At 46.6% G+C, this 12519-nt stretch overlaps 1 protein-coding gene across 1 annotated transcript in view; it reads right to left on the bottom strand.

Moving 5' to 3' along the window:
- Positions 1 to 5048, bottom strand: part of LOC132894681 (zinc finger protein 345-like) — a 139691-nt gene extending 134643 nt beyond the window's left edge. The window contains exon 1 of the mRNA XM_060934826.1: positions 4914 to 5048. The gene's annotated coding sequence lies outside the window, so the exon portion shown is untranslated. The remainder of the gene's footprint in view (positions 1 to 4913) is intronic.
- Positions 5049 to 12519: the final 7471 nt, after the last annotated feature.

Raw genomic sequence — 12519 nt, 5'->3', positions numbered from 1 at the left:
GGCTCGCCTCGGGGTGAATTGCGTCCCGAGGCGCGGGGCTGGCCCACCCTGGCAGCGCTGGTTTGTTGGGGAGAGGGCAGAAGTCACTAGCTGCCAAGTTTGGAGAGGCTGGGACCTCCCCTGGCCGAGTTACAAGTGTGCAAAGTCGGGCTGGAGCTGCTGATAGAAACGAAACTCAAGCCGAGCACCGCGACTCGCTGCCTACGCCCAACCTCCCCAGGACTAGACAGTAGCGGAGGCTGTATTCATTTATTTAGGCCTATCTAGCGCAACAACTTATTCCTTTACATATACTCAAACATAGCACAAGAAAGGGTTCAACAACAGGCAATCACAGCAGCTTGGTGAAGTTCTAAATCACATCGGTGTCAGACCTATGGGCCTACCCCCCTTTTTTTTCCTCGGATCTGCATCAATCTCATTATTGACCTTTAGCGCTCCCAGTTGACGGAAATCTGTCGTAGCGACGGAAAACTTTAATCCATGGTCATTGACTTTGTACAGCTTACCACAGACTTTGTGTTGTCTCTCCCAAACCAGAACAAGGGATACTACAGCCAGGTGGACACATACCTGGGGAAAGCAAAGCAGTACCAGTTGGAAAGTGAAGGCTTTGTAAGAGTATGTCGCAACTCAAACCGGAAAGAAGACTTCAATCAAGTTGAGTTTGAAGAACAAACTCAAACCATTGTGCAGATCACTTGTTGAGATGAAGGCCACTTTCTTTGATCAGCATACAGTTGTAGAAAGCCTGTTGAAGTTGTTTATTCAACCCATAAGCTGCCCCACCACCAATCTGAAATTGCTACAGCCAGACACAGCCTCCATCAAGCTCCATTCAGAAAGGTTGACAGAGTTTTACCAGGGCGACTTGTAGACCACAACTGAAGCCTTTACTGTTGAATATGAACGTTTTCTGAGACACTTGTGCCTCCTTAAACAGAAAACACAACAGGATGTTCAAAAACGTGTGGACACCCTTCAAACTAAACTAGATCTGGCCATACAGCAAAGACAAGCATCACCACGGACTACCCCACAGTTCAAAATTCGCCAAGCAGAGGCCCAGAAGGCACAGGTGGAGTTGGAGAGGACTCTTACTCCAGAGAAGGTACTGGCAGGTCTTGTAAAAGATGACCTAGTCAGGTTCTACCCATCCGTGTCCTTCCTGTTATCTCTATGCTGTATCCTGCCCCTTTCAAATGCCATTTCTGAAAGGGGCTTTAGCCACATGGCACTACAGTGCGGCCCCATCAAGCATCTATGAAAGATGAAATCTTGGAGAAACTACTGCGGATACGGCTGTTTCCCCTTTCACTGGAGGACAAATTCGTGGAGGAGGTGGTCGACATATTTGACACCAAGTTCAATAAGGACAGACACGTAAAATTACACCAGAAATCTGAATGAAATGACAGATCTGGTTGTTTGAACACTGGTAGATACCATATGATAGTCTTTCAATTGACCTACAGCACTGCCATAGTTAAATCAAACAGGCTGAGTACATAATAGCATACATAGGCTGTGTTGGGTTAGTTCAGCAATAGACTTGTACACATGTGTACAAGTCTAATGTTCATAATGCTCATACTAAGGAGATTTTTGTTTTAGGCATTTTGGGCATATTGTTTACTTCTTGTTCATCATTCCAGAAGCAAACTTCAGTGTTTCTTAAACCTGTTTTATAATTATATTTTATATATATATATAAATAAATAAATAAATAAATAAATAAGAGTTTACTTTATAGTTCATATGTTATAAATCTTGTTGTGCCAAATATTCAACGTTCTGTAAGACTCATACTAAGGAGATTGTTTCATGTATTTATCGCTACACTCGTTCGCGCAGTCGCTTCGCTCCTTTGATGTGCCCAAATTAGTGTAATCTAAAGGCGTGATATACATTTAATGTGTTTGACAGGTCCCAAGATCTCAAGCCCTGACACGCCGTATATCCCTTGATACATGTGAAGTAAAATGTAAAGAAAATGTGACCTTGGGCGCTGTGTGAGATGGCTGCCTCTCCAGTAGCTCTGTAGTTTTTAGCTCTTTAAACCTCTTTCTTTTCCATGTTTTTACTTTTCTGCTCTTCTTACTAGGGATGGCAAAAACTAAAAATCTTGACCGACCACCAAGCCTCATTAGCCGGTTAACCTATGAGTTTACAGGGATGCAAATGTTTTCGCGGAAGCTGCGCAAATGTGCGCAGCTTTCTGATTTACTGTTTTCTTCTCATATTTCCTATGTTTCATGGACTGTAACAGCATTTGCTTATTTAGTAATTTTAATACAGAATTTACTCTGATGAAATTATTCAGACACTCCAACGCCCCCCCTAAAAAAAAATCGGATCTGCACGATTCAGCTGTGAAAAAGGCGACATCTGCGCCTTTAGTTTGTGTGGAGAGATATGATCTGCAATAACATGCATTGTTGGCTACAGACCGAAACATACTTTCAGAATGCACTGGCCAAGGCAGGACTAAACTCGATGTGCCTTCTAATAATAATTTAAAAAAAAAAAAAAACAGAATAGTAATTTGTAAGCTAAAAAGCCTGTGTCTACACTTTTCTTTCACCGAGTGGCAGCGGGAGGGTGGGACATGACTGAATGGGTGTTTCTGATTTGTCAGCTGTCTTTAACTGGGGCGGGAGGGCAGGACATGACTGAATGGGTGTTTCTGATTTGTCAGCTGTCGTCCTTACACCGCATGGCGTGCCCCAAGCATTTACAACACAGAATTCCAGGTTCTCCGCTCCAAAATCGGCAGTTTCAAAACGATTTTTTTTTTTAACCGACAACCAAAAAAAAAAAAAATGAACCGGTTGACGTAGATTCGGTCAACCACCGGTCAAACGGTCATCGGTTAACATCCCTACTTCTTACAAAGACAGTGTGTTTTTCTTCATATCCCACGGATATTTTTAACTTTAACATGCAACCAGGAGCCAGTTTTCTCGCTTATTCGATAGAGAAGCTGCTGGCCCTGAAAACAATGGGACGAGCTGGGATACAACACCCCCTCCTGGCGGAGCTGAGGAGGAAACCCAGGGGCTGCAAAGCTGGGGCTAAGCTAAAGGCTAGGCTAGCGGACAACCGGTGGCGCTACAAACCATCCATTCCCTCCATTATCATGGGGAACGTGAACTCGCTGTCGAATAAGGTCGACGAGCTATCCGCACTGAACAACCAGCGGATTTACCGGGAGAGCAGCTTATTTATTTTTACGGAGACATGGCTAACACACCTTGTACTGGATGCTAACGTGGACCTGCGGGGATTCACTGCTGTGAGAGCCAACAGAGACATTAAAGCATGCGGGAAAGGCAAAGGTGGGGGACTCATCATTTACGTGAACAACTGCTGGTGTAACCCGGGACATTTCTCCGTAAAGACAGTCTTACGTTGCCCGGACTTGGAGCCGCTAGCATCACCATCTGTGTTTCCATCCCTCCGAGGGCAAACGCAGCATGTGAGGGGATTCACTCTGTCACAGCAAGGCTGCAGACACAGCACCCTCAGGCATTTATCATCATTTCTGGGGACTTTAACCGTGCTACTTTGGACTCTACTTTGGCTGCTTTTTACCAGGCTGCGGACTGCATCTTTTTAATTTCCCTGAGGGAACCCTCACAAAGGGATCAATGAAGTTCTATCTAATCTAAGTAAGGGTATTATCGCCCAGCGCTTTCGTGTGCGTCAATAAATAACATTATCCGTGTACCACACAAACACAGGAACACCTAATTTAGAGTATAGTCTCTCTTATTTCTTACCCTGACAACAGTCGACTTGTGAATTGCCGATTTTCTTGGTCTTTTTCTCGGCTCTGCTTTGGTCCTCGGCTTTTTCCGGGTGCCTCGCACAAAGCGTTCCCATTTCTCTCTCGTTGTCCAGGCTTTTGGGAAACAATGAGTACTAATCCCATCATGATTGGTGTTGCTACAGCCTCCTACGATACATTTGTTAACCATTTTAATAATTACGCGATAACATTGAAGAAATTTGCAGAAAACCACCAGGTCGTTTTCTCAAACAAACCAGCGCTGACGTAGGATTCAGAGGGAGGCGTTCCGCACGCAATGTCACGAAAATCAATGTTTGCCAGGAAATTCAAATGCCAAGATTTTCAGAGGTGGACCAATTTGCCTCAAATGGCTTGATTTCAACTGAATTTTTCTGGTATTGTGCAAGGTAAAAAAAAAAATTGCACAAAACACAAAATGTGACATATTTGACAAAAGATTAACATAAAATAGGAGAATTACATTGATCTTGCTCCTGGCCTTTAGCCCTGAGTTAAAGTAAGAGGTTTCATTGCTGCCAGAGCTAATTGTTAGACACAATTCTCTCTCTCCAGAGATCAGAGGCTTCGAGCTCAACACCATACGATTCTTCCAACAACAAGACCTCCCGGTTCGGGAAACCATGCCTAAAATAGTCCGCTATGATTTCATCCATTTTCAGTGTGTAAAGCTTTCTGCTCAACACACTGCAGAGGGGGTGATTCTGCCTGATTAGCTTAATAATAATAATAATAATAATAATTATTATTATTATTATTATTATTATTATTATTATTATTTCAATAAATAAAAACCCCGAGAAAAAAGCCTGTGAGAAATCAAGTCGGAATTTTGAGAAATAAAATGTTGGAATTACGAGGAAGTCGCAATTTAGAGAAAGAGGGAAAAAAACAACCCGTGATGGAAATAAACTTGAAGTGAAGCTTTAAATACTTTCAATATACAACTAAACAGGTTAGCCAAACTACAACTCTCTCCTGAGTGGATAAACAGTGCACTATCTAGGGTGCACACGGCATTATTTCATACTGAACGGAGTTCCTAAAACAGTAAAGTGGAGATATATTTGGGATTCGACCGCACACCTTCAGTTTAACTTACCTCAGGGTTTTAAATCCTCAGAGCCAGACACAATAACGTGTTTTTATTTTTATAACTCGAGGGGCTAAAACGGCTCAGACGAGCAGCGGCTTTTTCTTCTCCAGTGTTTTCTGGCGGTTGGAGAAGCAGCTACTGGACGCGTTACTGCCACCACCTGGACTGGAGAACGCTTAGCCCAACCTTCTTCTTCCTCCTTTTTAATTGCGGTTGGCAAACAACTTTTGGAAGTATTACCGCCACCTACCGAAATGGAGTGTGAGTCTGGATATCAAGTCAAGTCAAATCAACTTTATTGTCAAATATGCTATGCATGCTCGACATACAGCACAGATGAAATATCAGTCCTCTCTGACCCACGGTGCAAACTGGCAATGCAATAAATAAAAATAGAATAAAAATAGAATAATTGAAAAAACAATATAAACAGTATAAACACTCTAGATAGCAACTAGACAGACTAAACACTCAGACAATATAAACAGTATAAAACACTCTAGATATGAACTAGACTAAACACTCAAACAATATAAACAGAATAAATAAACAGTATAAACACTAGATAACAACAAGACAGACTAAACACTCAGACAATATAAACAGTATAAACACTCTAGATATTAACTAGACTGAACACTCATATACACACACACATAAATTGGTACAAATAACCAAACAGTCAAGGGCACTTGAGGTATATCAGGTAAACATGAAATAAGCAGAATAAACAAACTAGCAGCTGTTAAGGTGAGGTAGTGCGGAATAGTGCAAATGAGTGAGGTAAAGTGAGATGTGCAGTCCCTGAGTTCAGTGTGTTAATGAACGATGAGATGTATGTATGTGTGTGTGTGTGCTGGGGGGGGGAAACTGTGAGGATGACATGTCAGATGCTGAAGGGGGGGCAGGGGGGTGTGCGAGCAGAATCTGTGGCAGGGGGCAGAGGGGGGAGGAGGGGCAGAACAGGGAGGGAGTTGAGCCTCCTGACTGCCTGGTGAAAGAAACTGTTCTTGAGCCTGCTGGTTTTGGCCCGGAGACTCCGCAGTCTCCTCCCCGACGGCAGCAGGCTGAAGAGGCTGTGAGATGGGTGGGTGGGGTCACCTGCAATCCTGATGGCTTTGCGGGTGAGGCGGGAGTTATAGATATCCATAAGAGAAGGGAGAGAGACACCAATGATCTTCTCAGTTGCTCTCACGATGCGCTGCAGAGTCTTGCAGCAGGACACAGTGCAGGCGCCGTACCACACGGTGATGCAGCTGGTCAGAATGTTCTCGATGGTGCCTCTGTAGAATGTGTGCATGATGGGGGCCGGGACTCTTGCTCTCCTCAGTTTGCGGAGGAAGTACAGATGCTGTTGGGCTTTTTTGGCCAGTGATGCGGTGTTGTTGCTCCAGGACAGGTCTTCAGAGACGTGCACACCCAGAAACTTGGTGCTGCTAACCCTCTCCACTGCAGCACCATCGATAGATAGTGGAGCATGCTGGGTGTGCTCTCTCCTGAAGTCCACAACAATCTCCTTCGTCTTCTCCACGTTCAGACGGAGATTGTTGTCCTTTCACCACATTGCCAAGCGGCTCACCTCACTCCTGTAGATTGTCTCATCGCCGTTGTTGATGAGACCCACCACAGTCATGTCATCCGCAAACTTAATGAAGATATTTGAGCTGGATGTTGGTGTGCAGTCGTGGGTCAGCAAAGTGAAGAGGAGGGGGCTTAGCACACATCCTTGGGGGGCCCCCGTGTTTAGTGTGATGGTGCTGGAGGAGTTGCTGCTGACCCATACAGTCTGTGGTCTCCCCGTCAGGAAGTCCAGCAGCCAGTTGCACAGGGAGGTGTTGAGTCCCAGCTGGTCCAGTTTGTGAATGAGCTACTGAGGAATGATTGTGTTGAATGCTGAGCTAAAGTCTATGAACAGCATTCTGACATACGAGTCTTTTGTCTCCAGGTGGGTGAGGGCTGAGTGGAGGGCAGTGGAGATGGCATCATCGGTTGAACGGTTGGATTGATATGCAAACTGGAAAGGATCCAGGGCGGGGGTGAGGGCAGACTTGATATGCCTCATGACTAGCCGCTCAAAGCACTTCATGAGGATGGGAGTGAGTGCGACAGGGTGGTAGTCATTGAAGCAGGAGGGAGACTGCTTCTTCGGGACTGGGATGATGGTGGTAGCTTTGAGGCACGTGGGGACAACAGCCTGGCTCAATGAGATGCTGAAGATGTCTGTAAAGACATCTGTGAGCTCCTCGGCACAGTCTCTCAGGACATGACCAGGAATGTTATCAGGACCTGGGGCTTTTCATACATTTGTCATCCTGAGAGCTCTCCTCACACTGTCTGGGGACAGCGTCAACATCTGGTGGCCGGGAGGTGGTGGGGTCTTCTGTGCCGTGGTGCTGTTGTCTGCCTCAAAGCGAGCGAAGAAGTCGTTCAACTGATTCAGCAGAGACGTGGAGTTGTCACAGGTCTGTGGTGAGGGCTTGTAGTCTGTGATGGTCTGAATCCCCCACCACAGGTTCCTGGAGTCTCTGCTGTCGTTGAAATGGTCAGCAATGTGCCTGGAATACTGTCTCTTGGCCACCCTGATGCCTCGTGACAGATTGGCCCTAGCTGTCCTCAGGCCCACCTTGTCCCCAGCTCTGAAGGCGGCGTTTCGAGCCCACAGGAGCCTATAGACTTCCCCTGTCAGCCATGGCTTCTGATTGGCCTGAATGGAGACGGTTCTGGTGACCGTAACGTCGTCCATGCACTTCCTCATGTAGGCAGTGACGGTCTCTGTGTATTCCTGGAGATCTGTGGTGTTGTTGTAGGTGGCCGCCTGTCTGAACATGCTCCAGTCAGTGGTGGAAAAACAGTCCTGGAGTGCCTCTGAGGACCCCTCTGGCCACACATGTATCTGCTTTTTAGCTGGTTTGGTGACTTTAACCAGCAGCCTGTATGCTGGCAACATAACAGTGGAGTGATCTGAGGCCCCAAGGTGGGGGAGGAGTAGGGCTTTGTAGGCGTCTTTATGCATGGTGTAAACATTGTCCAGAGTATTGTTTCCACGTGTAGGAAAGTTGATATCTAAATAATATTTAAATACCCTAGTGTGGTTCTCTAGCTCCACCTCAGAGGAGAGGAAAGATCTGCAGTGGATCATCAGGACTGCAACTAAAATCATTGGTACCCCTCTCCAATCCCTGGAACAGATCTACTCTGCCAGGCTGAGAAACAGAGCCACAAAGATTAGAACTGACTGCACTCACCCCAGACAATGTCTTTTTGACACCCTTCCCTCTGGAAGGCTTAGGGTCATAAAGTCACAAACAGCAAGACACCAAAATAGCTTCTTCCCCAGGGCTGTAAAAGCTCTGCTGGAGGCTTGATCTGGACTTGGACTCACACTCTGCACCTTACTGTGTTTGGCCACATTAAATAATTACATACTACAATTTATACGACTGCTTATATGCCATTATGCTGCTTTTAAAAGGTTGTGTGTGTGTGTGTGTGTGTGTGTGTGTGTGTGTGTGTGTGTGTGTGTATAATTTATTGATATGCTGCTGTGATCTGAGCCCTCAAACAGTGTTTTGTTGTATAGTAATATGCAATGACAATAAAGACTCAATCAATGTTGTACCCCATTTGTTATAGAAAGTCTCTCGTCTCGTCTTCTTCCGCTTATCCAGGACCGGGTCGCGGAGGCAGCAGTCTAAGCATGGAAGCCCAAACATAGTCCCTCCAGCGTTTCCTGGGTCTTCCCCGGGGCCTCCTCCCGGGGGGACATGCCTGGAACACCTCCCCAGGGAGGCGTCCAGGAGGCATCCGAAAAAGATGCCCGAGCCACCTCAGCTGGTTCCTCTCGATGTGGAGGAGCAGTGGCTCTACTCCGAGCTCCTCCCGAGTGACTGTGCTTCTCACCCTATCTCTAAGGGAGCGCCCAGCCACCCTGCGAAGGAAACTCATTTCAGCCGCTTGTATCCGTGATCTTGTTCTTTCTGTCATTACCCAAAGCTCATGACCATAGGTGAGAGTCGGAACATAGATCGACCGGTAAATTGAGAGCTTCGCCTTTTGGCTCAGCTCCTTCTTCACCACGACGGACCGGTAAAGCGACCGCATCACTGCGGAGGCTGCACCGATCCGCCTGTCGATCTCACGCTCCATCCTTCCCTCACTCGTGAACAAGATCCCGAGATACTTAAACTCCTCCACTTGAGGCAGGACTTCTCCACCAACCTTCCGGTGTCCACCACCGGGTTCGGGGATTGCCGCCATGACAGGCACCGGAGACCTTGCGGCCACAGCTCCGAACAGCTGCGTCCACAATGGAGGTAGAGAACATGGTCCACTCAGACTCAATGTCCCCCGCCTCCCTCAGAAGCTGGGAAAAGTTCTCCCGGAGGTGGGAGTTAAAGACCTCCCCAACAGAGTGCTCGGCCAGACGTTCCCAGCAGACCCTCACCATACGTTTGGGCCTGCCAGGTCTGTCCAGCTTCTTCCTCCGCCAGCGGATCCAACTCACCACCAGGTGGTGATCAGTTGACAACTCAGCCCCTCTCTTCACCCGAGTGTACAAGACATAGGGTCGGAGATCAGATGACACGACTACAAAGTCGATCATCGACCTCTGACCTAAGGTGTCCTGGTGCCACGTGCACTTATGGACACCCCTATGCTCGAACATGGTGTTCGTTATGGACAAACTGTGACTAGCACAGAAGTCCAATAACAAAACACCACTCGGGTTCAGATCGGGGAGGCCGTTCCTCCCAACCACGCCCCTCCAGGTGTCACTGTCATCGCCCACGTGAGCATTGAAGTCCCCCAGTAGCACAATGGAGTCCCCAGTCTGAGCACCCCTCAGTACCTCTCCCAGGGACTCCAAGAAGGCCGGATACTCTATACTGCTATTTGGCCCGTAGGCACAAACAACAGCAAGAGCCCTCTCCCCAATCCGAAGGCGCAGAGAGGCGACCCTCTCATTCACTGGGGTAAACTCCAACACATGGCGGCTGAGCTGGGGAGCTATAAGAAAGCCCACACCAGCCCGCCGCCGCTCACCACGGGCGACTCCAGAGAAGTGGAAAGTCCAGCCCCTCTCGAGGAGCTGGGTTCCAGAGCCCAAGCTGTGCGTGGAGGTGAGCCCGACTATCTCTAGCCAGTACCTCTCAACCTCCCGCACAAGCTCAGGCTCCTTCCCCCCCAGCGAAGTGACATTCCATGTCCCAACAGCCAGCCGCTGTGTCCGGGGATCAGGTCGTCGAGGCCCCTGCCTTCGACTGCCACCCAATCCACACTGCACCAAACCACTACTGCTACCTCTGTGGGTGGTGAACCCACAGGAGTGTTATAGAAAGTGCATCTTACAAATTTACTCAAAAATAACTTCATATTTTACAAAGAAAATACATACAATTCCTGATAAATCCCAAAGCCACCCCTCCTAGAACTGCCACCTTATTGTGGTGGAGGGGTTTGTGTGCTTGAATGATCCTACCCTCCCAACACACCCATGTGGGTCCCACATGGGTTGAATGTGGGCTGCCCAGCTGGGCTCCAGTCGGTTTTGGCCAAGGGTTATGCGGTGGCCCCATGTGGGCAAGCCCAGTTGGGCTAAAAGTGGGTTTCATATGGGCCCTAGCTAAAACCTACTTGGGCAACCCAGGTTTCTCCCATCTGGGTCCCACACGGAGTTGTCCCATGCGGGCTCATTATGGGTCCCTTATTTTACCCTTTCAGGTATTGTGTGGGCCTATTACAGTCAGCCCATAGTACAGTTCTTTACACAAACAGCAATAACAAATACTTTTACTTCAACTGCTAACAACTCTAAATACATGTTTTGCGTGCCAATATCTTAAAAACTGAAACATAACACTGACTCTTGAGAATGTGGTTAACACAAGCTTTAATTTTAATTTTAAAAAAGAAAGAAAAAGTACAGTCGGAGGAGCTGTTAATGCAGACTCCCACTCCTGGCTCCCTGCCAAAAAGGTGGGCCGATAAAAGGTGTGTGTGTGTGTGTGTGTGTGTGTGTGTGTGTGTGTGTGTGTGTGTGTGTATCTGTATGTCTGCATGTGTGTCTGCATTTATGTGTGTGTGGTGTGTGTGTGTGCATGCATGTATGCGTGAAAGAAAAAAAAAAAAGAAAAAAAAAATTACATTTCTGGAGGAGCTGCTACTCTGGCCTGACGGGCCTGTCTATTCCCCCCCCCCCCCCGTCCCTAGCCCCAATGAGCCATTTGGAGACTGCCTTCTCCGCATCCTTCCTTGTGATGGTACGAGTCATCGTGTTCTTCTTCAAGGCTCCTGCAAGACACAAATATAGCCGTGACTTACATCATGTGACAACTCTCAGCCAAATATCGCGTTTCATGTCTGCATATTAAATGGTAGGGGGTGTGTCATTCAGTTAAATAAAAATAAAACAAGAACCGTCGACTTCTTAACTACCCCAGACATGACCTATGCCCACCCTTACACACCTGTAGTTGCATGATTGGTATTCTCTATATTTGTAATACTGTATTGTCCACCTACCATAAACGACTTCAAACAGCTTGAGGGGCTTGAAGCCCCTCTTGCCATTTCTTCCCAAGAAGTTGAACCCTCTTGAAAACTTGTGTTCAAGGAGGAAGGCCATCATACGGCGGGTGGCCCCGTCAACAGTGGCCCCTACAATGTCAGCCACAGCTGCAATCTGAGGGGTAACAAACACAATACAAGGCACTAGGCAGGTTAATCTATATTGCTCACTGGAGTAAACCTCTCAATATGGAAGCACTGCCAGATACATGGATATGAGCACACTTTAGAAGTTTCATATAAAATTCACTGTTAGTGAGTTGCATTTCATTAAGCTAGACCTGGGGCCACCAATTCAAAGCAGTCTGTATTGATACTCAGAAAACTTAATGTTTACAATGCGAAGAGCCCCCACAAAGCGATTTTTTGATGCAAGTTATAATCATGCCGCCAGCCAGCAAAGCCACCACGAGCAACCGAATCGTTGTTCAAGTTACAACATCCAGTCATGAATTTTAACTCTTGACTAACATGATCTTGATGAATGGAAAGCTCCACAAACATGTTCAAACATTGTATTGTTCAAAAGTTGTATTGAAACCAGTCCATACAATTTCGTATCTTCATCTAATTTATTTCATTTCATCAAGGCCAGGGCTATTCAATTAGAATTTCATTCGGGCCACATTTTGAAACCAAGAACTTAAGCTGGGCCGCACATGTTCAGCGGTCACTAACAACTGGCAATAGCAATTTTCAACCAGTAAAAACTATCTAAATATTATCTTAACATTGAATGTTCAATGTAGCCTTAAAAGACAAGCCAGAGAATCACAACACAAGATCATTTGTTGTCCTGCAATATCAAAGCTGTTGCTACATTACTGCAGTAAACTGCAGGGGAAAAAAAACTATCATACATTGTGCAATGCAATTCGTGCATTGTTCTTTATTGCAATATTTTGGACAGAGTACATCCCAGTATTGCAAGTTCAATAACTTTACTGTTATCTGACCCCACAAATTTACCAAACAGAAATTATCTGTCCTCTTAAGTGAATATGTGGTTGTGATAAAACACCACCAGGGGAAAAATCGCGGGAGG

Source organism: Neoarius graeffei, chromosome 11, assembly GCF_027579695.1.
Source record: "Neoarius graeffei isolate fNeoGra1 chromosome 11, fNeoGra1.pri, whole genome shotgun sequence".
Classification (NCBI taxonomy): Eukaryota; Metazoa; Chordata; class Actinopteri; order Siluriformes; family Ariidae; genus Neoarius; species Neoarius graeffei.
Note: the sequence above shows the minus strand (reverse complement) of the source record. Positions and strands in the feature narration are given on the sequence as shown.